The sequence below is a fragment of the Odocoileus virginianus genome, chromosome 16, assembly GCF_023699985.2.
Source record: "Odocoileus virginianus isolate 20LAN1187 ecotype Illinois chromosome 16, Ovbor_1.2, whole genome shotgun sequence".
Lineage (NCBI taxonomy): Eukaryota > Metazoa > Chordata > Mammalia > Artiodactyla > Cervidae > Odocoileus > Odocoileus virginianus.
Window position 1 is genome coordinate 38190052 of NC_069689.1, and position 24025 is coordinate 38214076.

Consider the following 24025-nt stretch of genomic DNA (forward strand, 5'->3'; position numbering starts at 1 on the left):
CGATTTAATAACCTGCCCACAAATGCATAATATAATTAGGCTAAGTCACATTTGCTGCTCCCCATTTAATCAGAGCTTCCCTGGTGGCTCAGATGGTGAAGAATGTGCCTGCAATACAAGAGTCCTGAGTTTGATCCTTGGGCTGGGAAGATCCCCTGGAGAAGGGAATGGCTACCTACTCCAGTATTCTTGCCTGGAAAATTCCGTGGACATAAACATATAATCAGAATGTTTATGTTTTGGGGAGGGACAACCATTTCAGAATTGAGGTGACCTGACCAAAATCATATAGCTGATAATTGCAGAAGATTGATTTTTACTCTGGAGTCTGTACTCTGCGTTGCAGCACAGTACTGCCTCCATATGAGTTCAAATTCTTCATCTACAAATACTTGTTGTAAATAATATTTATTTTGTTGATTAATAGTAGTGGATATATAGAAATGGAATCCTGAATTATTGCCTACAAGGACTTTTGAGAAAGAAGATGTAATAACAGTTACTACATTGTAAATACTAAATAGCAATAGGTGTCAAAAACAGGTAGCAAGTGCCAAGGTGATTTTCTAAAAAAAACAGTACTATTTCTGTTTTCCCTAAATCTTTCTTGTTACTTTGATATTATCTCCTTATTGTTTTCTTTTTTTTTTAACTCTGTTAGGAATGATTATACTTTATTTTTTTCCCCAATTATTTTTATTAGTTGGAGGCTAATTACTTTACAGTATTGTGGTGGTTTTTGCCATACATTGACATGAATCAGCCATGGATTTACATGTGTTCCCCATCCTGAACCCCCCTCCCACCTCCCTCCCCATCCCATCCCTTTGGGTCATCCCAGTGCACCAGCCCTGAGCACTTGTCTCATGCATCCAACCTGGACTGGCGATCTGTTTCACACTTGATAATATACATGTTTCGATGCTGTTCTCTCAGATCATCAAATCCCAGCAGTTCCTTCTTTACTGCACTTTTTCCTTAACTTTCTCCTTTAACCATCTGATCAGTATTTTGAGTTGAGATGTATTACATAGTAAATATTAAAACTCTTTGGGTGTTTCAGATATAGGCAGCAATAAACATAATATTTGTTATGCTTTACTCCATAATGATACAGAGGTACAGAGAACTTTATTGATTACCAAATGGAAAACTATTAACCAAAAAGCACAACTAGTTCATCCTGAGCAAGGAAAAAAACCCTCAGAATGTTATGAGATGTTTTGCATTTTGAGATAACTACTTCAAATTTAATATATTTGAGAAAATGAAAAGTTAATGAAACAGAAGAGTGGAAATGAAGCAGGTATAGAATAGCCAAACAAAACAGAAGTGATCTTATTAACAGTTTTCCAAATTGGGTTACTCTAACCACTACCAAACTATGTAAATTAAGTAAGACATATAAATGTCTTAGGATAGGACAAGTGAGAGAAACTATATGTAAATTTTTCTGAAAGCAGTCTTTATAAATTACTTGCAAAATTTGTTGTAACATATTTTATATCTTAATAATATTAAAATTCAAACTAAAAATATATAGACTGTAATGTATTGGTTTGGGGATTGTTATGTGGCATCTTTTTGTGAAGAAGTTCATTGAGGAAAAGTGAGTTGAGTTGAAAACAAGTGTTTTTATAGATAATGAAATGGATTGATTTTTTTTTTCCATTTTACAGATATTTATTGAGCTCATCCTGTTTGAGAGGTACTTCTAAGTGCTGTGGAAAATATATCCCCAGGTTCTTGTTTTGGGAAAGGGAAAAGAAAAAGAAAATATTTGTTAAGATTGGTCTCTTTGGGAAGATTTTTATAAAGTATATATTTATTCTTTTTGCTTTGCTCTAACATACTAAATCATACTTCTCTTATTATGACAACTTCTGTTTTCTCATAATTTTTGTTGATGACAGAAATTGTCAGTTTCAGTAAGAAATACCAAGTAAGAAAGAAGAAAGAAGTCGTGTTTTTCAGCACTTCTTATTTTATTTTCAGCATTACGATTTTTTTCGGCCATAGCTTTGGCTGTATTATGGGATTAATTTCCTTATTACCTAAGATAATGGATGGGCTTCCCAGGTGGCACAGTGGTAAAGAATCCATCTGCCAGTGCAGGAAGTGCAAGAGACGCGTGTTTGATCTCTAGGTCAGGGAGATCCCTTGAGTAGGAAATGACAACCTGCTGTAGTATTCTTGCCTGGAAGATTCCATGGACAGAGAAGAGCCCGGTGGGCTACAGTTCTTGGAGTTGCAAAGAATTGGATGTGACTGAGCACACATGAGACAATAAATGATGAGGAAAACAGTATAGCATATTAGTGATAATAACTTTTATTAAGCATTTACTATTTGGAAGGCCATATTCAGTACACTGTGTATATATTATTGAGTCCGCCCAATAACTTATTAAAGAGGATCTCTTTAGAAACACAACACCAAAGCACAAAAAAGTTAAATCACTTTCCCTTGGTACTTGGTTGTAACCACTGGGCCAGACTGGAAAGTACATGTCTGTAGCACTATGCATATAGCTAATTTTTAATGGTAACTGTTACAGTGGTGACAGTGAATTAGACTTGGAATTTGCAGCTTGTGATAATGTAAAATGCTATGGTAACAGCCATCAAAGTAGATATGATAGTGTCTTAGAAATTGTAGATGTTATTGCATACCATATCTCTAAGTAACCTTAAGTGCTGCCTAAATTCTTTTAATTGTTTTGAAGATTTTGCTAAGGTGTTTTTTTATGCATTCTTAATGGCATTCTTAGTCTTTCATTTACAATAACCCTGGAAGAGTATTTCATCATTTATGTAATTCATATAGTTTTATTTTCCAAATTATACTTGTGTTTGTGTCTTTTTTCACCATGCAACATGTTTTTCTGTCTTTTTAAGAATTTTTATCATGTTTTCATTCTTGTCATTTAAATTCCCTTAGAACTATCATAAATAATTATTCTCAGTTATTGTTTTTCTCTTTGAAAGCCCATTTTTTAACGTCTTTTTAAAGAACTCTGCCTTCAGTTTACATTCTCATGCTCTTTTTTCCTTCTGTTCACATTTTTCACACCAGTCAAGGTTTAAAGAAAATTAAAAGGAAATTTTTAAAATTTACAGTTAGTGAGAAAATATAGTGGTTCTGGTTTCAAGTACATCTCACTTGTTGATGATTTGCTCATACTGTGTAGTTCAGTTCCACAGAGTATTTGGTCCTTACTATGAAAGTGTGCTCAATGCTAGAAATGTTTAGGAGCCACAGTCTTTTTTTCTTTCTTGTCTATCCAGTCTCTTACCATTTCCTGGCCTTATGTCACACTTTTGTGAGAATTTTTGGTCTTATATACGTGGAAGTCAAGAAATAATAAGGGACTTAGATAGACAAGAAGGGGAAAAGTCAGAAAAGAGAGTGGTGGACTTTGGAGGCAGGTATGGAAGCACTGTTCTGCTAGAATAACAGCAGGTACAATAGAACAGAAAGAAGTCAATGAAGAAATAGAATGTTTTTGTACTCTTCAAGGATAGGAAAGCTCTTTAAGAAAAGGCAGCATTGTAAAATCATCTAAACAAAAAAACCATCAGTCATAGAATAGTTTTGCTAGTTTGGGGGTAGAGAAGAAGTCAGCTACCTAGATATTAAAAAGGGTAACATTTTGTCTTTAGAAAAGAGCACTAGTCTAGATACAGTGACTTTAGGAGGAGAACAAAAGTCAAGCAGCTATTGTGGTTTTTTAAGACAGAGAGATGTATGTGTTCATGCTCAGTCATGTCTGATTCTTTGTGACCCCATTGACTGTAGCCTACCAGACTCCTCTGTCGTGGAATTTCCAGGCAAGAATACTGGAGTGAGTTACCATTTCCTTCTCCAAGGGATCTTCTCCATCCAGGGATCGAACTCGTGTCTCTTGCGTCTCCTGCATTGGCGGGCAGATTTTTTTTTTTCTTTCTTTCTTTTTTTTTTTTTTTAACCACCAAGCCACCTGGGAAGCCTAAGACAAAGATAACAGAAGTTAATTTTATCATCATGGACTCCTTTAACAAAGTTTCCAAACTTGCACTGATTTCGGTAGCTCTTAAATTTTATTTCTTACTTCATGTGCATGCTCATATATATCTACACCTTCAGCTGCCTTGCCACATAGTGTAATTACTGATGCCCACAGTGATGACACTAGTCATTAAAAAATGTTTAAATTGTACTCATTACATTTTAAAAAGTTAGGGATATGTGTGGTACATTTTAGAAAGTTTTCTAGTGTTCTATTTATTGATAAAACTCAGGTACAGTACCTAAAGGTTTAAGTAAAAAAAAAAAATACTGTTGTGAATAAAACACAGTCCAGTCTGATTAAATCAGCTTAAATATTTCATGTCATGCAGGCACCTTCAAGCAAATTTCATTGTGAAGCTTTTTAAAGACACTATGTCATATTATGACATTAAATAACTTTGTCTAAAAGGACTTAATTCATCTTCCATAAATACAGATGGCACAGTGATGTGCTTTTTTGTTGAGGTATAACTGACGGTGCTGTGCTTAGTCACTCTGTCTGTCCTACTCTTCACGATCCCATGGACTGGAACCCGTCAGGTTCCTCTGTCCATGGGGATTCTCCAGGCAAGAATGCTGGAGTGGCTTGCCATGCCCTCCTCCAGAAGATCTTCCCAACCTGGGGATCACACCCAGGTCTCCCACATTCCAGGTGGATTCTTTACCATCTGAGCCACCAGGGAAGCCCATAATAGACATACAACATTATTTATATACAAAAGATTTAACATTTTTATCTCACAAAAACACTAAGTCAGGTATATCTGCTGGACGTATTTTTATAATTAAAAGTCCTTTACCATATGGTTTATATATCATAGTAGGATCTCTCTGTTTAGCAGCTTTTCATTATAAACATGGATATGATAATACCTATTTCAAGGAGCTATCATGAGTGATAGTGTGTGTAAAATACAGACTAAGCATAAAATATAGAGACTAAGCCCTCAATGGTGGTGTTTCAGTGCAGAACAAAGTGTGATTATAGAACTATTTAAGCAATGTGTTCTTGACCTTTATCTTATTTAGTGGTGTTTGAGGTTCTCCTTATTTACCAAGGAAGAATGACTTAGATTCACATAAGAAGTTATTAGTAAAGGTAATTGTAGAAAATTGTTTAACATTTCTTCATTAAAGTTTCATTGTGCATAATTTCTTTAGGCATGAATTTGAAATTGTCTGTGTAGTGGAAACCTTCGCTTCTCTGTTTTTGGGAAGAATTATTCCATATCACATATGTGCCAATTCACAGCTTAAACATCTTTCATCAGAACTGAAAGTATTTTGAGGTTTTATATCCCAAGGGTTTACAAGAGAAGGGGTGAGAAGCAGCTGAGCAGGGAATTGAAGAATGAATGCTGACTAATTGTCCCATTTATGCTGCTTATTCACTGGCAAGCAAGTAGCTCTACTTTTAATTTCATTCTCTATTCTTATACAACCAAAGAAGCAGTAGGTTTTGTTTACAGAAAGTGTTCTAGTTAAAAGCAGTTGCAACTTCAGAGAAGAAAAAAAGCACAAGAAGTTAGCAGGTCTCAGAGAAAGGGACAGATTGTCTAGTGATGTATCTGTCCTGTATAATATTTAAGAGCTGCATCTCTGGACGTAGACTTTATGCTGAAGTTGGAATCCTTACTTTTCACTCGTATTAGTTCCAGCAATTTATTTAATCTGTTTCAAAAGTTTCCTTTTGTAAAATAGGGATAGTTGTAGTACCTACTTTATTGAATTGGTAGGACTAAATTAGTAAACATGTATAAAGCAAGTGAAATAGTGCTTGATACACTGTAAATGCTGTGAAACTGTTACCATATTCCATTAATCCTGAAGTACCAGAGTTTGTAAGATGCACTGTTGCTTTCTGTATCAAGAAAAAAAAATGTGGAGGAATATGTATCTTAGAATTGATGCAATATAATATTGTTATTGGGCCCATAAGGTTAATAAGCTTTTCGTATAGTGATACATTTAAAAGGTGTTTAACTTGTTCCTCTGTATTGTAGTTAATTGACTTTGTAAATTAGCAGATATGATAGTGGAACCGTGTTTAGGGGAAAAATAGAACTGTGCCAAACTGTGCATGAAAATACTTAATTGACATGAGCTTTATATGTTGTTTTACCAATTTGTGTTTTTTTGTGGGAGAGCTTTTTATCTTGACATTTATAAGGTATCTTTTGATGTCTAGCCTTTTGTTAATTTTGAGTGTATTTGCATACATTTCTAATGCATTAATAATAGTCATTTTTAGTTATGTACTTTAGATCCTGCAGAATTCTAAAGTGTTTTCCAAATTATCAAAGACAATATATTGTGTTCAGTAGTAGCACATAGCAGTAAAAATAACAGGCTAGGGGTGGGGGGCAGGGGGGGCCTCTATAACAATGGGGTGGGATGGGGAGGAAGGTAGGAGGGAGGTTCAAGAGGGGGGGAGCATACGTATACCTATGGCTGATTCATGTTGATACTTGGCAGAAAACAACAAAATTCTGTAAAGCAATTATCCTTCAAATAAAAAAAAATAAGCAAAGATTTTGAAGTAAAAAAAAAAAAAAATGACAGGCTCTGGAGTCAAATTGCCTGTCTTCAAAATCTTAATTCAGTCACTTACTAATCCCATCAAGTCACTTTGCCTCTCTGTGCCTTTGTTTTCTCATCTGTAAAATGGGGAAATTAATAGCTCCTACCTTACAGAGTTGAAATGTGTATAAAAAGTGCTTAGATTAGTGACACATAGTAAGCACAATATGTTTGCTATTTTTATATTAATTTTCTTCTTACATTCTAAGTGGTTTTTATAGTTCTGATCAGTTTTATTAACTAGAATCCTTAGTAAACCAGATCTTTCTATTTTTTTTACTCTTAAGATTATAAAGACAGACAGACCCAAGGCCATTTAACATAATATAGAGAACAGTCTGTATACCCCAGAGGTGCTGATGTGAATATGATAATGAATATCTATAATGATGTAATTATCAAAAGGTTAAGGAATGGTACTAATTCAAGAATATGTGGTAAGTTAAAAAATCTTTTAGTAATAAAGGAAAGTTTTATCACTTGAACATATAAACTTCAATTCATCTCCAGATTTTCTTATATGAAACTATGCTGGTGTTGGGTAATTGAGATATTACTGTTAAAATTTGGAAATTGATGTTAGTCTATTACGGTTTTATATATCAATGTGTTATTTTGCATTATAAGTTAGAAATGAATTTATTTACTTTCTTAAATTGATTCTTGTAACTTAAATAATATACATACAGAATTTTAAAAAATGTAGTATTAGAAGCCTTGAAGCTAAGTAAAACACCCCCCTATTGCAAGCTCACCATCTTCCATAGTACTACTTCCATAGTACTCAGTCACTTTGCATTCTTGGAGCTGTTCCTTGTGGTATTTCCATATTTTTAAATAACACTTTTAAGCTGTTCTTTATTGATCTATCAGTTTTATTATCAATTTATTTCCTGTTATTAATTGGGAATTTACTATTCTTATATTTATCATCTCATTATTTCAATGTTCTTATAATTACTCCATTTTTATATGTACTCCATGTACATATAATTTACTCCACTTATTGGATAAGTATGTTGCATTAAATCACTAAATATTGTTTCTTTTTGAGCAAAGTGATGTATTATGATTGTTTTCTTTCTCCTATAACTTTTTCTTCTGGGACAGAGTTAGTAATAAGCTTATTTTTATTTGCTCACTTTTTGTGTACTACTGTTTTTCCCCTAAATGTTTCAACAGACCTGTAACATGCATATCAGTACTTTTTGAGTGCTCAAACATGGTTTCAGACTCTGTATCAAATTTGCTTTTATTTGGGGAAACCTTTCCATCATGATCTGTTTTACAGTCCAGATTGGTTGCTTTCTATACCCCGTGCCTAGGGGACATCTTGGGACTTCCCCTGGCTGTTCTGTGTTAGGTCCTTTATATCCTGAGTCCCACCCTTTCCTTCCTCTTGTTCCTCCTTTATTTTATAGAGGTATATTTTCAGATGCTTCCTGATAAAGAGGTCATAGAAGTTTGCTTTCTTGAAAATATCTTCATCCCATCCTCATATTTGGTTGAGTATTAGCTTATGTGTGTAATTGTAGAGCTTAGTTAGGTACTACAGATTTAGTTGGAAGCTGTGTGTCTAGAGGCAGGAATTGTTTTCTGGATGGCTTCATTAGAGTAATCAAGCAAACAGCCAGTATTAATCTTGGGAGATCTGAGATTGTGGTATCTGTATCTCGTTTCTGGGGTCTTAAAGGTTCTCCAGTGAATTTTCAAGTGTTCTTTCTTGGATAGTTTGCATCTGTCTGCCAGCAATTAGGAACCAGTTCAGGTCCAGCTGAACCTTGTCTTTTCACTCCTATCTACATTATACTTGGCAGTTCCAAGTCAGGAAGATCTCTGTTTCAAGATACCCAACTCTGATCTTCTAGAGGCTGAAGAGGACATGTGGAATGAGGTGGTTAACCTATGTGTGGAAATGTTGTCTAGGTAGCCTTCTAGAGAATCCCTCAGTATTCAGTTCTTTCGCACCCCAGCCTGAGGTTTCATTAGGCAAATATCTTATATTCTCCTCATTTTCTGCCGCTTAGCTTTCTGGGATCCTGTGCTGTGCTGTGAATCAGTCACTAGTCTTCTGCCTGAGTTTTTCATTTTCCAAAACTTTGTATTTGTTGTTGTCTTCTCTACCATTCTCTTTGTTCTTCAGTTTTGTACTTTTTTTGTTATCTTAATGGAATTTCAAAAGGAAGCATCCTTAATTTGCCGTAATTAACCATAACAATAACAGTAACAATAAGACTTGCTCTATATTTTAATCTTGATTTTGTTTTAATCTTCAAACAGATCCCATTAGAAAGACACTGCTAGTATCCTCATTTTACAGATGAGGGAACAAAATGATAAGTTGCCCAATATCACATGACTAATAAACAACAGATAGATACAAATCTGCAGACTTAGTTTCTAGAACCTGAGGTTGATACTTCATCATTATAGACTAAAAGTCTACAATATGTCTCTGTGACCTTTAGGGTTACTTTAACATACAGCTTAAAACTCACTTTACGTAAGACAAATCATTAGATTTTCATATATCTAAATTAGAAGAAAACCTCATATCTTATAAATGTGTATACACATATACACCCCACAGGCCACACTTGGAAATCATTACTTATTACTTATGTGAAGAATAATTTTTTGGTAATACAAAACTTTAAGCTGTCAGTTACCATTTAATGCCATCCCCCTAAGCAAAAGTTTTAAATGCTATTTACTCTCTGAACTAGGGCACAGTGTTCTACACATTAAGTATAATTAAATAAAATCAGAGGACTGATAAATTTTCACTGATCTTATTAAAATTTTTGTTTAAAAATTTTAGGAAGAACAGAAATACAAGATTTGTTTACAAGATTACAAATAAATAAAATTTTTGTTTCTTTAAAAAATACTGTGGCCAAACATGTGAAATTTAAAATAGTTCTACTTTGAGTGTCACCAATTAAAATTAGATCTTTGATACAGTTTGGTTTTTTCTTTTACAGTAATCATAAATCATTTCTGTTTTGTGTAATTTTTCTTTCTTTCTATTTCTTCAGTGTAGACAGAAACCTATTGCCTTCCTGCTGAGAATATAATTTCTGAATCTAGGCAATGTACTGTCAGCACAGTGAAGCAGGAAATTATTCTCCTGTGTCAGCTGCTGCTGGTAAAGAATAAGGAAAGTTTGGGGTAGGATGCATTTCTATTATCTGTACTCACAAATCTCATATGACATGCAAATAGGTTTTAATTCAGTAGAGTTCCAAGTATTTTGTGACAAAAGATACTCTCTGCTCTTGGTTTTTTCTCTACTCCCTCTAAAAATCCCAAGTGTATTTCAAAATTCCATGCTTTTATGTCTGTTTCAGTGGAAGTAGTCATCAAATTTATTCCACTTATTCAAGTCATAGAGCATGTGGAAATGATGCTCTTTAGGATACTGGGAATATTGATATATTAAACTTAATAATAGTAGCAACACTGATAATGCTACTAATAACTAATAGTTATATGGAACTTAATATGGGCCAGAGACAGCTTTGTCTCTACATGCTTTCCACATACTGAATTAGTTCACACAATAATTCTGTGAAGAAAAGACAGCAGAAAAGATTAAATGATTTGCTGATAGCATGTATGTATACAGCATGCAGGTATGTATGGTATATGTAGTCATGCATATATAAGCATATACATGCATGTAAGTGTATATATGTATGTATGCATATGCATACATGTATAGACGCCTAGGTATATCTATACACATGTATATATGTGTGTATGTGTGTATGTATACTCACAAACCCATGTAAATATATTTTTTCTATAAAATTAGAGGCAGGGATAGGATTTGCTTAGTCTCCTCCCAAGGTCCGCCCAATTAGCTATTATGTTGTACTAATAGAATAGTCTTGTATGGGCAACTTGTAGGAATTAGCAAATATTAAAAATTAGGTGGAAATCTCAAAATCTGTCAGTTTTATCCCTTAGTGTAATTTTTCCATGAATTGAGAAAGGACTGCTGTTACATAATTTTCATCTCCAAAATGTCTCAGGGACTTGTATTATAGAACACCACTCTGTTGGACAGTCTCTACCCTGCGTCTTTACATGGCATAGACAGCAAATTTCTGTTTCCTTATCCAGTAAAGTTTTGATTTTACTAAATTATCACAGTGAATGATTTCAGTATTAAATTTCTACAGCTTTGTGGTAGAAGAAATTATAATGCTCATTCTTTTTACATTTGATGAAATTATTAAGGACATGTATTATTAAAATGACAAATTATATTCTAGACGTCATAAGGAGCTCTGAGAAATTCATGTACATTTTTGTCAACCTTAAAGTGGATATGGTCTTAGAGTCATGAAAAGCCTATGTTTATTTTTAGTGTCATTATAAGGCATAAATATGGTATATGATCTCTCTTAAATATCATTCTTGGATATTTAAGTTTGGAAATGCTAAGAACAGTTGATAATAAGATAGTCTCAAATATAAACCTGTCTATATCATATAAAGATATTAAAATTTATAGCTATCCTGTATTTTAAAAAATGGACATTCAGTATCCTTCGGGAGTATGGAGAAATCTACACACTTTAGAAAAATAGCCACTTTTATTTTAACTATAAAGGGTAGAAAACTATTTCCTTCTCTTGTGAAAATCATCTCATAGTTAATTTAGAATTTCCCTGTTTCTATACATTTTCCCTTGCATCTAAGTAATTTGCATGATGTGTAGGCAGGGAGGGAAAACTTATCCTTGAATTCTTTTAGTCAGAAGTTTTCTATGTCAGTTTGCTGAAACAATATTACTTGGTTCCATGCTAACATCATCAAGTAAGCTGGGGAATTTTAGGATGACTAAAGTAAGTATATCACAAATACTAAAGAGAATAATAACGTTAAACTCTTAATACTGTTATATCTATGGCTTTATCTGGGTTCCTGAAATTAAAATAGCACATTGTTAAACTTAACAAAATATCTTGGCCTATTTAAAACTTGTTACCTACTTACAACTCTCCTATATATAGATTATAATTTTATTGAGCTTTATGGCATGAATTGCCTTTATAAACTAACATGCCCTGTAATCCTAGAAACTTAAAATATTACTTGCATGTGATGACAGCAAGTTTGGGTAGCTGTGTGTTTAGATTTATTTCTTATTTTAAATGTATGTAATTCTTCTTAGGCTCTGTCACTGTGTTCTATTTCAAGTACAGGTAGCCTGAAAAAGAAGCTTTACATTGAAAATGTGTTTTTGTTTTTGGTAAAGCAATAAAAATAGCTTTACATAAAAATGTCATTAGAAAAATGAAAAACAAACAAAAATCTTACCTTGATAAAATCATTTCATGTCAGCCATTGTAACAGTGTTACCATGTTTCTCTATCTGCATTGCACCTAAGTCACCATATTTAAAAAGCATATAATATCTTTTTTATAATTTACTTTCACATTTACTTTCATGACCATTGCAGAAAAAATCATGTGTCACCATTTGCACTTAGATTTTGGGGGGCTATTTCTGTTTCCAGGTAATTATCCTAAACTTTTTTACTTGTTGGCCTCATTGATAGAACATCTACTTTTAAAAAAATAATAGTCTGCACTTCTTAGAGCAATTTTGGCAGCAGTGGTAGTTCAGTTGCTAAGTCATGTCCATCTCTTACAACTTCATGGACTGTAGCCTATCGGGCTCCTCTGTCCTAGAAATTCTACTGGAACACTGGCGGAGGTTGCCATTTCCTTCTCAAGGGGTTTTTCCCCATACAAGGATTGAACCCAGGTCTCCTGCATTGCAGATGGATTCTTTACTGGCTGAGCCACCAGGGAAACCCAGAGCAGTTTTAGTCTTACAGAAAAATTTAGTAGAAAGTTCAAGGGAGTTGCCATATGCAGTTGACTCTTCATATTGGCTACTAGTGTCCGAGGTGACACAGTTGGTAAAAAAAAAAGCGTCTGTCAAGGCAGGAGATGCCAGAGACGTGGGTTAGGTCCCTGGGTCAGGAAGATCACTTGAAGTAGGAAATGGCAGCCCACTTCAGTTATCTTGCCTGGAAAATTCCATGGACAGGGGAGCCTGGTGAGCTGTAGTCCATGGGGTCTCAAAGAGTCGGACACAGCTGAGCATGCACACAACCACAACTAAGCACTTCATACCCACGGGTTCTAAAGCCTTGGATTCAAACAACCAAGGATTGGAAATATTTTGGAAAAAAAAAATCCAGAAAGTCTCAAAAAGAAAAAATTCAAATTTTTTGTGTGCTGGCAAATAGTTACATAGAATTTACATTGTATTAGGTTTAGAAGTCCCGAGGGCTGATGGCTTAGTGGTTAAAGGTATAAAGAATCCTCTGGTAGCTCAGCTGGTAAAGAATCCATTGCCTATAATGCGGGCATTCAGTTCAGTTGCTCAGTCATGTTTGGCTCTTTGCTACCCCATGGACTGCAGCACATCAGGTTTCCCTGTCCATCACCAAATCCCAGAGCTTGCTCAAACTCATGTCCATTGAGTCGGTGATGCCATCCAGCCATCTTATCCTTTGTCGTCCCCTTCTCCTGCCTTCAGTCTTTCCCAGAATCAGGGTCTTTTCCAGTGAGTCAGTTCTTCACATCAGGTGGCCAAAGTATTGGTGCTTCAGCATCAGTCCTTCTAGTGAATATTCAGGACTAATTTCTTTTAGGATTGACTGATTGGATCTCCTTGTAGTCCAAAGGACTCTCAAGAGTCTTCTCCAACACCACAGTTCAAAAGCATCAATTCTTCAGCACTCAGTTCTCTTTATAGTCCAGATCTAACTCCATACATGACTAGTGGAAAAACCATAGCTTTGACTGTATGGATCTCTGTCAGCAAGTTAATGTTTCTGTTTTTTAATATGTTGGTCATAACTTTCTTCCATGGAGCAAGTGTCTTTTAATTTCATGGCTGCAGTCACCATCTGCAGTGATTTTGGAGACCCCCAAAATGAAGTCTCTCACTGTTTCCATTGTTTCCCCATCTATTTCCCATGAAGTGATGGGACCAGATGCCATGATCTTAGTTTTCTGAATGTTGAGCTTTAAGCCAACTTTTTCACTCCCCTCTTTCACTTTCATCAAGAGGCTCTTTAATTCTTCACTTTCTGCTATAAGGGTGGTGTCCTCTGTGTATCTGAGGTTATTGATATTTCTCCTGGCAATCTTGATTCCAGCTTTTACTTCATCCAGCCTGGCATTTCACATGATATACTCTGCATATAAGTTAAATAAGCAGGGTGATAATATACAGCCTTGATGTACTCCTTCACATGATATACTCTGCATATAAGTTAAATAAGCAGGGTGATAATATACAGCCTTGATGTACTCCTTTCCCAATTTGGAGCCAATTTGTAATTCAAGAGACCGTGGTTTAATTCCTGGGTCAGGAAGATCCTCTGGAGAAGGGATAGACTACCCACTCCAGTATTCTTGGGCTTCCCTTGTGGCTCAGCTGGTAAAGAATCTGCCTGTAATGCAGGAGGCCTGGGTTTGATCCCTGGATTAGAAAGATTCCCTGGAGAAGGGAAAGGCTACCCACTCCAGTATTCTTGCCTGGAGAATCCCCCTGGACAGAGGAGCCTGGCAGGCTACAGTCCACGGGGTCGCAAAGAGTCAGACATGGCTGAGCGACTAAGCACAGCACACACACTGTGAGAGACACAGCAGACACAGGTTTGATCCCTGGGTCACGAAGATCCCCTGGGGATGGAAATGGCAGTCAGTTCCAGCATTCTTGCCTGAAAAATCCCATGGACAGAGGAGCCTGGCAGGCTCCAATCCGTGGGGTCACAGAGAGTCGGACACAACCAAGCAACTGAGCACACAGGTATTATAACTAATACAGAGATATTTAATGTTTATGGGAGGATTGTGTAGAGTATATGCCAGTATTGTACAGTTTTATGTAAGGGACTTGAGCATCCTTGGGTTTTGGTATCTGCAGGAATCCAGGGCTAATTTCCCGTGGACACTGAGGGTTGACTCTACTTTTTTTACTGTCCATACTTCTGACCCACACCCCACCCCACCCTGGCACACAGTTTTTCTCACTAACATCTTACATTAGTATGATATATTAAGATTCAGTGTGATACATTAGTATGATACATTAAAATTTTAGTGTCTTTACAAATGTGATATGTGTCCATCACTGCAGTGTCATGCATAACAGCTTCACTGTCCCAAACATCATCTGTGTTCTACCTCATCCCCCTTTTCCTCCCCATGCATCTCCTGCACATGTGGTTAAGTCACTTCAGTCCTGTCCTACTCTGCGACCCCATGGACTATAGCCCACCAGGCTCCTCTGTCCATAGGATTCTCTGGCAAGAATACTGGAGTGGGTGGCTGTGCCCTTCAGGGGATCTTTCCAACCCAGGGTTGGATCCGCATCTCCTGTGACTCCTGCATTGCAGTTGGGTTCTTTACCCCTGAGCCCCCAAGGAACCCCCACGCATCCCTGGCAACCATTAATCTTTTCACTGTATGTATAGTTTTGCCTTTTCCAACATGTCACATGCTTGAAATCATAGAATATGTAGCCTTCTTCAGATTGGCTTTTTTTCATCTTGCAATATGCATTTAAGCTGTCCTTATGTCTTTTTTGTGGCGTGATACCTCATTTCTTTTTATATGATAAGGATATACCACAGTTTGTTTATTCATTCACCTTGTTGAACACCATGACTGCTTCCAGGTTTTGGCAATTATGAATAAAGCTGCTATAAACATTGGTGTGTAGGTTTTTTTGTAGATATAAGTTGTAGCTCATTTGTGTAAATGCCAAGGAGTGTGATTGCTGAATCATATGGTAAGAGGATGTTTAGTTTGAAAGAAACTGCCAGACTGTTTTCCAAGTTGGCTGTACTGTTTTCTATTCTAGCAGTACATGAACGTTCCTGTTGCTCTGCATCCTCAGTAACATTTGGTGTTGTCAGTGTTTTGGGTTTCAGCCATTCTAATAGGTGTGTAGTGGTATCTCATGGTTGTTTTAGTTGGCAGTTCCCTAATGACTTACTGTTATATCCCCATCAAATCTATATCTTAAATTTCTAATCTTCTAGTACCTCCTGACCTTACTCCTTTATATGGAGTTAGGATCTTTACAGAGTTAGTCAAGTTAAAGTGAGGGTATTACAGTGAGTCCTAATCCAATATGACTGGTGTCCTTATAAAAAATGGGAAATTTGAACACAGATACACATACAGGGGGCGTGCCATGGGAACCTGAAGACTGCCATCTGTAAGCCAGCGATTGAGGCCTGGAATCTGATCCTCCCCTCACAGCCCTCAGGAGGACCCAGCCCTGCCAGCACCTTGATTTCAGACTCTGGCCTCCCAAACTGTGAGATGATTAATTTCTGTTATTTAAGTCCTCCAGTTATGGCAGCCCTGACAAACTAATACACATTTGATTGATGTTCTGCATCTTTCCACATGCTCATAGGTCATCCCTTTATTGTTTGGTGAGGTGTCTTTTCAGACCTTTGGCCCATTTTGTAAATTGAATTCATTTTCTAGTTGTTGAATTTGAGTTTTTTTGTCTTTTTAAATTACTAGTCCTTTATCATATATGTGTTTTCTAAATAATGTCTCCCTATCTGTAGCTTGGGTTTTCATTCTCTTAACGGGCTTCTTTGTTTTCATCAAGCAAAAGTTTTTAATTTTAATGAAGACCAATTGATGAATTATTTTCTTTTATGCATTGTGCTTTTGGTGTTGTATCTGAAAAGTTATTGTCAATTGCAAGGTCACCTAGATTTTTCTCCTATGTTATATTCTAGGAGGTTTATAGCTTTGTCTTTTTTCTGTTTTGAACTCATTTTTAATAAAAGGTTTATTGTCTGCATCTAGATTTTTTTTTTTGATACAGATGTCCAGTTGGACCAGCATGATTTGTTGAAAAGGTTATTCTTTCTTCATTGACTTTTATTTGCTTATTTGTCCAAGATTAGTTGACTATATTTGTATGAGTTTGTTTTGGGGCTCTTTATTCTCTTCCAAGGATCAGTTTTTCTGTTCTTTGACTGATATCAAACAGTCTTGAATACTGTTACTTTATAGTAAGTCTTTTTCTTTTACACCAGTGATTAGAATGTTTAATAATAAAATATCCATATGTCACTTTACACAGAAGAAGTCCTAAAAGATGTGTAACAAAAATAAACAAAAAGACAGTCTTGTATGTGAGACCTCCAAATGGCAATTTCACTATCTGGACCTCAGCTGGGTTTTAGGTGTTATGTACAGTTACTATCTGTGTGTGCACAGTTACTTAGTCGTGTCTGACTCTTTATGATCCCATGGACTGTAGCCTGCCGGGCTCCTCTATCCATGCGATTTTCCAGGCAAGAATACTGGAGTGGGTTGCCGTTTCCTTCTCCATGTACTAAGTCTTGAAGTCTGATAGAGTCAGTCTTCCAGCTTTGTTCTTCTCTTTCAATATTGTGTTGACAATCTGGCTGACATTATTTACTAACAGTGAATTAACATGTAAGTTTGAAATACTTGAGTTTAAATGATTTTCTTTATACTTTTCAATATACTTAGAAATGATAACATTTATTCTTATATCCTGTGAAAAACTAGACTAGAAAAAAGGTATAATTAGAGAACTTAATTTTGTAACTTTGTGAGTCATATTACTTACCTCTGTTGTATCTCTGAGAACTAATTGATAAAATATGTTGTATACCAGGCATGATTTAGGATAAGTGATTGTAACCATTACACAAGGAGTTACAAACATGAGTGTAATAGTATCCTGTATTCTCTAAAAGTGTGACATTTAAACAGAATTATTTTGTATTATTTAGTCATGTAAAATCCTGATACCTTAATTTATTTTAAAAGATATACCTGTTTTCAGAGAATTCCTATTAATTTTGAAATATTAAATAAATGGAAAATTTAGGGGACAGCCCAAAGTTACTAAGATAGAAATAAAGGCAGAATATTCTTTAAAATTGTGTTTCAGGTTACTCCAGTATGAATATCAAAATTGTTCCTTTAAAACAAACATTTTAAGCTCTTGTTTTCTTTTCTTTTTTCTTCTGTGGATCCTTTTTGTCTTCAAGCTTCTAAGTTTGGCATCCGATTTACGGGATTTTGCTTTTTAGTTTCTGTACAACCTAGTATTCTCTACAAATGTATATAATATTTATATTTGTTTGTTTTTATAATAAGACAGTATTATTTACAAATGTTCAAAATATTTATATAACTTTTATACACAAGGAGATCTAAAGAATTCCTTATGAAATACTCGTAGTTATATAATTACTAGTTCTTAAGAAGAAATTACTTGTTCTTAAGAATAAGAAGTAGTATGGTTATGCAAGTATTCAGCCTGAATATTTTAGAGAGATGAAAAGCAAGTAAATCATTTACTAGCTCACTGGTGTTAACCGTTTCATAATAAAGTATGGCTTGAGATGACGGGGATGGAGAGTTAAAATGGGAATGCAAACGAAGTTTTTTATTTTTCTCCAGCCTGACCTTTGTTTATGATTGGTCAAATCAGTTTTTTGTTTGTTTCTTTATGCCAGGGAAATATTAAAACTTTCTGGACACGTCAGAAAATCAATTTAGTCTGACTTTAGTAAAGTCAGTTTAATCTGACTCAGTTTGAATTTTAACCTTATAGCACAACTTAAAACAGCTTTTCCCCTCTACTCGGTGCTGCTTAGGCTGTTCTGAGAGATTGTAGTGTGGAAGGGGTTGAATCTAGTCATTCAGGCTGCTCATTCCAGTGAGTAGAGAATGATCTGCTCTTTCATTTGTATTCCTGTTTGTCCTCCTGAGCGTTGGTGCTTGGAGGAGAGAGGCAAAAAGGGAAAAGATGCCCCTACTTAAGTGGCGCATCTTTTTTATTTTTTCTATTTCTGATCACCTGAATAACCCTCATGCGTTCTGTAGGGAAAGAGGCAAATACTACTCTTTATGTGTCAGGTGTATTAAACTTCTTTGGGGGGATGAGATATTTTTGAAATGTCACCTGTCCAGTTTGTCTTTTTCTACTCTTTCTCAGTTTCTGCTTCTCCAGTGTGCACCCAGCCCCAACGGGATCCCCATTGTCTAGAGGCATAAATCCAACTACTTTGATAGCCTCACTCTTTGCTATTTTTAATAGTGACTCCAGTTCTCTCTACTTGTTTTCCATTCCACATCTGTTTTCCCACCTCCCCATATAGGCGTGGCTAGGGGGTATGGGCATGGGATGATAAGCAAGTCTAAACATAAGCAAAAGTCCAGCTGAGTGATGAGGTAACCAGTTTTCCATTCATGCCCATCTTTCAGCTCACTCTGATAGGCTTTGGGCTCTTGGAAATAGTGCTGTCCAACTACATTAAGTCAGTGAAGCAGACTCTGATGATTGAGTCACTCAAGATGGGCAGGGGTAGGCAGTTTGCAGTAAAGAAACTAAACTTGTTTAGACTGTCTTTTAAATGTGAAACACTTGAGTGGTGATTTTTTTGTTCATAGTCGTGGATTATAATGCCAGATTCTGTCTGTGGGAGAAGCCCCACCTGATAGTCTGTTGGTAAGTTTTCTCAGAGTCTTGCTGATACTTCTTTCTTGCTGTCTATCATCAGTTCCACCACAGCAGCTAGTGTGAGCCTTTTTAAAGCTTGACAGGTTATGTCTCTCTCCTCGCCAAGTCACTGCAGTGGCTTTCTCTAACAGTTACAAACCTGAAGTCCTTATATTATCCCAGGTTAAAGCTTGATCATGTGGCCTGCAAGGCCCTACATCATCTCATCATTTGTTCTTGTGTTTGCTCTTGCTGCTCCATCTGTCGGCAGTATTCTTACCCCAGATCGTCAGTCCGTGGACTCCCGCCACTTCATTCTTCACTCATACAGTGCTGCTTCCTTAGGTTTTCTTTGTACTCTCTTAAAATAGTGTATTCGTCACTATTTTCTCATAGCTTGCTTTAGTTTTAGTACATTGGTGAATCATTTTCTTACATTTCATTATATATTTAATGGTATATTTAATGTCTGTCTTTTCCATTAGCATATAATCAAAGGACAAATCACCGGCTCCTTTGTTCAGTGCTTTGCCCAGTGGCTAAAATGGGACCTGACCCATATGAGAAAGTCACTTTTTTGTTGTTGAGTGAACGAATGAATGAAATGCATGCTACTTTCTGTACTCAAACTTTAGAAATAGCTTTGATTAATCTTATAATTTTTACCCTCTTAGTGTTTTACAAAGTAGTGTGCTTTAAAATTTTTTTACCAATCTTTTATCATTCTTAACTGTATATTCCCATTGTTAGCATCCCAGTTGAACCATCTGCACCTCTAGTTCATCTCCCATACTGCTGCTGGAAATGGTTTTTATAATAATACTTCTCAAAATGCCACTTATGTGGAATAAAATATTGAAAAATTCCTTAGCGTAATTGGGCCTGCGCCTCTTGTCCTTCTCTTCCCTGACCCTTCTGTGCGCTCTATATTCTGTGCTTATCCTTTGCATTGTAGTGCTCCGAATGCTTACTATGCTTCTTTCCTACTTCTGTGCCTTTCCTTAAAGCCTCTACTGTTTGTTCTTACTGCTATATATTTTATTGGTGTGTGAATACATAAAATGTAACACCTATCATGAGAAGACTCAAGGAAAAGCACTTTACATTTGAAATGATTGGGAACAAACTATATAGTTGCTCTGTCTGCCATTATTTCAGATATATTTGCAAGCTTATTCCTTCACTGAGCATCTTTAATACATGGTAGCAGTTTATTTGTCAAATTTTAATGGGTGTTTAAAAGTTACCAAAACCTTCAAGAGCGCCATGCACACTATTTTGTAATGCTATTTGTAATAATTGTAAATTCATTTTAAAGGTAAGGTTTATCTGCATATTGTAACTCTAAAGCTTCTTTTTAAAGGATGTAAGGATGTGTATGTATGAATATTTGTTGTGTCTCTTACCTCAGGAAATTAAACAGTAAATAAAATGGTATATGAAAGTAAAAGTATTATTTGTATAACCTCTTCAGAAAATATGTTTCCTTGATAGATTCTTCCAATTTAGATTTTTTTGTTGTTGTTTGAAAGGCCAGCCTGATAAAGAAAGTGAAATAACTTTATATAAACAATTGAAGCCAATTTTATTTTCATGTCTGAACTTTTCCAAGTAAGTACTGTGTCATAGAAGGGACCAGTGTGGCTTTTGGGAAAATGTAGACTCTAGGAGTATGTAGCAGTGTTCCAAAACTTGTATTTAGCATTTTTGTATCTAAACTAATGCAGAAATATGTAGCTTATGATGTTGATCTCTTTTAGAAAACACAACTAAATAAAAGTAGAAGACACAGCTAGGTAAAAGTACTATGTTATGAAGTTATATAGCAGTAAACAAAGGTGGGACCCTATAAGGAAGTTTTGTTTGACATAGCTCTTTTGAACAGTTACTACTGTTACTGATAATAATAGGTCAATATTAGGTGCTTTCTGTGAGTTATTTCATTTAGTGGTTGGAACTTCCTCGTGTGTGTTCCTCACTTTACATAATGAGCTGCTCAGATTTAGGAATTTGATTTAAATGATTACTGTTCCTTATTCAGTTGAATGTCTTCACATTATTTACCAGTACTTCCTTAAACTTGTTTGGAAAATCACAGAGCCTTTTGAAAACCTGACAAAAGCCCATTTCCCATAGGGAAAAAATATACTTATGCACCTGTATAATATGTCTTTAGCCTGCAATTTTGCAGAATTCCTAGTTTTCCTAATTCCCATATGTAGACCCCAGATTGGGAATCCCTGATCTGTGTCTTCTTTTAATAAAGAGACTGGGGAATTCTGCACTTTTTCTTCCTTTGCAACCTCTTGTCACTTAAAAGTAAATAATATTCCTTTACATTATGACTTATTATAGAAAGAGTTTAAGAAAACTGAAAGGAATTGTAAGCTATCTCTGACCTCACTGAATATATGCCAAAATAAATCTGCTATGACAAGTGAGATTCAGATAAGTTTGATGAAAGAACACTTTTTAATGGTCTGATTTGTTGGACTTCACATCAAAGCATTCTCAATCTGTTTCAGGAACCTAAATGTGCTATTCTGAAATAATGTAATCAGTTACCTCTTCAGATTAGCATAAGTATAGTAGCTGTGCCTAGAGATAGAAAATACCTTCACGCTTAGTGATTCAGTGATATTTCTCAGAGAACGATTTCTGGATTTTTATCTTCTGATTCCATCAAAGATAAATCATATAGAAAGGGTGTTGTTTTTATAGTAGAAGTAGGATATAGTAATTATTTTCTGTATTGATGGGCTGAAATTATCATATAATTGGTGAATTCATTGTTTATATGGGCAAAGGAAGAAGATGTATTTAGATTTTAATTCATTATGACTTTGAGGAAGAGAAGATGTCATTTTCTAATTAGGTCACTTTTAAAGCTCCATTATATGAAAAATAGCCCTATGTTTTTGAGGACTGGGTTTTTTTTATAAAATGTTTAACATGAAGTAATGAAGAATTTCACAATGTTTTTCCTTAACAATTCTTTTTAGATATTTTCATGTTACTTTTGTTGCAGTTTTGATATCTCACCTATTTTGTTTTTACCCCTTGAATTGTCATCTAAAGCAAATAAATTGGCCAGAGTAAAGGATCTTACTGTATACATTTACCTGGTTTTAGGAAAATTACTATAGAAATAATGCTATAAGTCAGTAAACAATGTTTGGGTTTAATTTTTTGACATATGTTTCAGTAATGATACTTAGTTATATTGTGAATTAAATAACTGTATTTTTATTTTTTCTGTCTCATTCTTAACATTCAATTTTTAAATGAATGGTAGCCTGTCTGTGTAAGGCTCTTGTGACTGAACGATGTATTCTGCTTTGCTGTGGCACAGTTTTCAGACAGCCACTTTTGTTGTTAAATGTTTTCATTTTCTATAGTACTTTTCATCCCTGTATATATGTACAGGAGTCACTTCACCCACCACCGAATTGCAGCCACTTCTGAGGTGGAACGCAGCAACTGTTTAACAGCGCACTTTCCCCTAGGTGCTGACAGCTGTAGAAGAAATTGTACATGGTCCTGTACGGAAGGTATTTCTCCACTGTGCCATCTGCAGAGTGAAACTGACTAGGAGTACTACATAGACTGTAAGTTTCTTGTGTACCCGCCCTAGACTGGAAAACCCAAAACGAGAAAATAACACAAAACTGGGAAGCATCATTGAAAAATGTATTGAGGTCAGTTAAGCTTAGTGCTGCTCTCCCTGGCTCTGAATTTTTTAAGGTCATCTAATTTGTGATTGGTACTGATTACATAGCAAATAAATGGATGCACTCATTGGAAATTATTTTATTCTAAAAGCAGATGTAACTAAAATGCTTTTATAAGTACTTCACTTTTAATGAAACTTGAGAATCTATTTGTTTTTAAATAATTTTCAAATGACCAAATCAATATTAAATAAGATTTTAGAGCTATGTTCTTAAAGTAGCAAATCAACTTATAATTCAATAAAATATCCTAATGAGCTTTGCTTGCAGTTATCTATGCCTTAGTCTTAATTTAATACTTTCACTCTTTTTGTGAAAGTTTTGCAGCAAAGCCAGTTTTTGATGAATGTAGTTTTGATTTTTTGTTTTAGAAACATTGTTTAAAATTTTTACTGTATTGAAAGAAAGCATGGGAGAAAAGAAACAGTAAATATTTGAACTTCCACTTAGCATGTTTTAGTTGCTCTCTCCAATTTAATTATTTAATAATTTCCCTTTTGTAAAAGCAGTTTTACAAGAGTGCTACTTTTGTAAGTTTGGCATGGTTATGCTTTGTAGGATAGGAAAATAACATTAAGAACCACTGTGTCATTTTAAACAATATGATATGGATTGTTATATTTCATTGTTTTGCTTTTTTTAGTCAAATAGTATGACTTACTAGTTATATTTGTGTGTGTGTTGAGTATGGGTGTATCTATAGACATTTATATGGCAAGAATTAGACTCTTTTAGTCTTTAGAAAGTCTTAATCTTATAAAACATAGTTTTTTTTGTTTTAGGTAACTTTAACATATGTGTCATAACTTAAATGATATTTGTATACATCTCTATACCTATAGATTCTCAATGAAAGCAGATAAAAGCCTCTCTGGGCCACAGTTTGTTTACTTGTAAAATGAGGTGGGTGGAAAAAATTATTTTCTAGAGACCATTTCTTTAAGTGTTTTCTGTTCCACTAAATAGTAGAATTCAATGTATTCAAAATTGTACCTTATGTTATGTAACCAAGATATTTTGGTTCAAGTGATTTTGTTCTACTTAGAATATTATTTGTACTAATTAAATACCAAGTGGTGCTATTTTAGAATCAAATAGGAGGTCTAATTTC

General features: G+C 35.1%; 1 protein-coding gene and 1 long non-coding RNA gene across 5 annotated transcripts in view; both read left to right on the forward strand.

Annotated features, from left to right (window-relative positions):
* LOC139038730 (uncharacterized) overlaps positions 1-22776 on the forward strand; it is a 41849-nt gene extending 19073 nt beyond the window's left edge. Inside the window, exon 3 of the long non-coding RNA XR_011491849.1 lies at positions 22690-22776. This is a non-coding gene — a long non-coding RNA (uncharacterized lncRNA). The remainder of the gene's footprint in view (positions 1-22689) is intronic.
* The window catches only part of NOVA1 (NOVA alternative splicing regulator 1), a 157210-nt gene that overhangs the window by 27434 nt on the left and 105751 nt on the right, over positions 1-24025 (forward strand). The window lies entirely within an intron of this gene.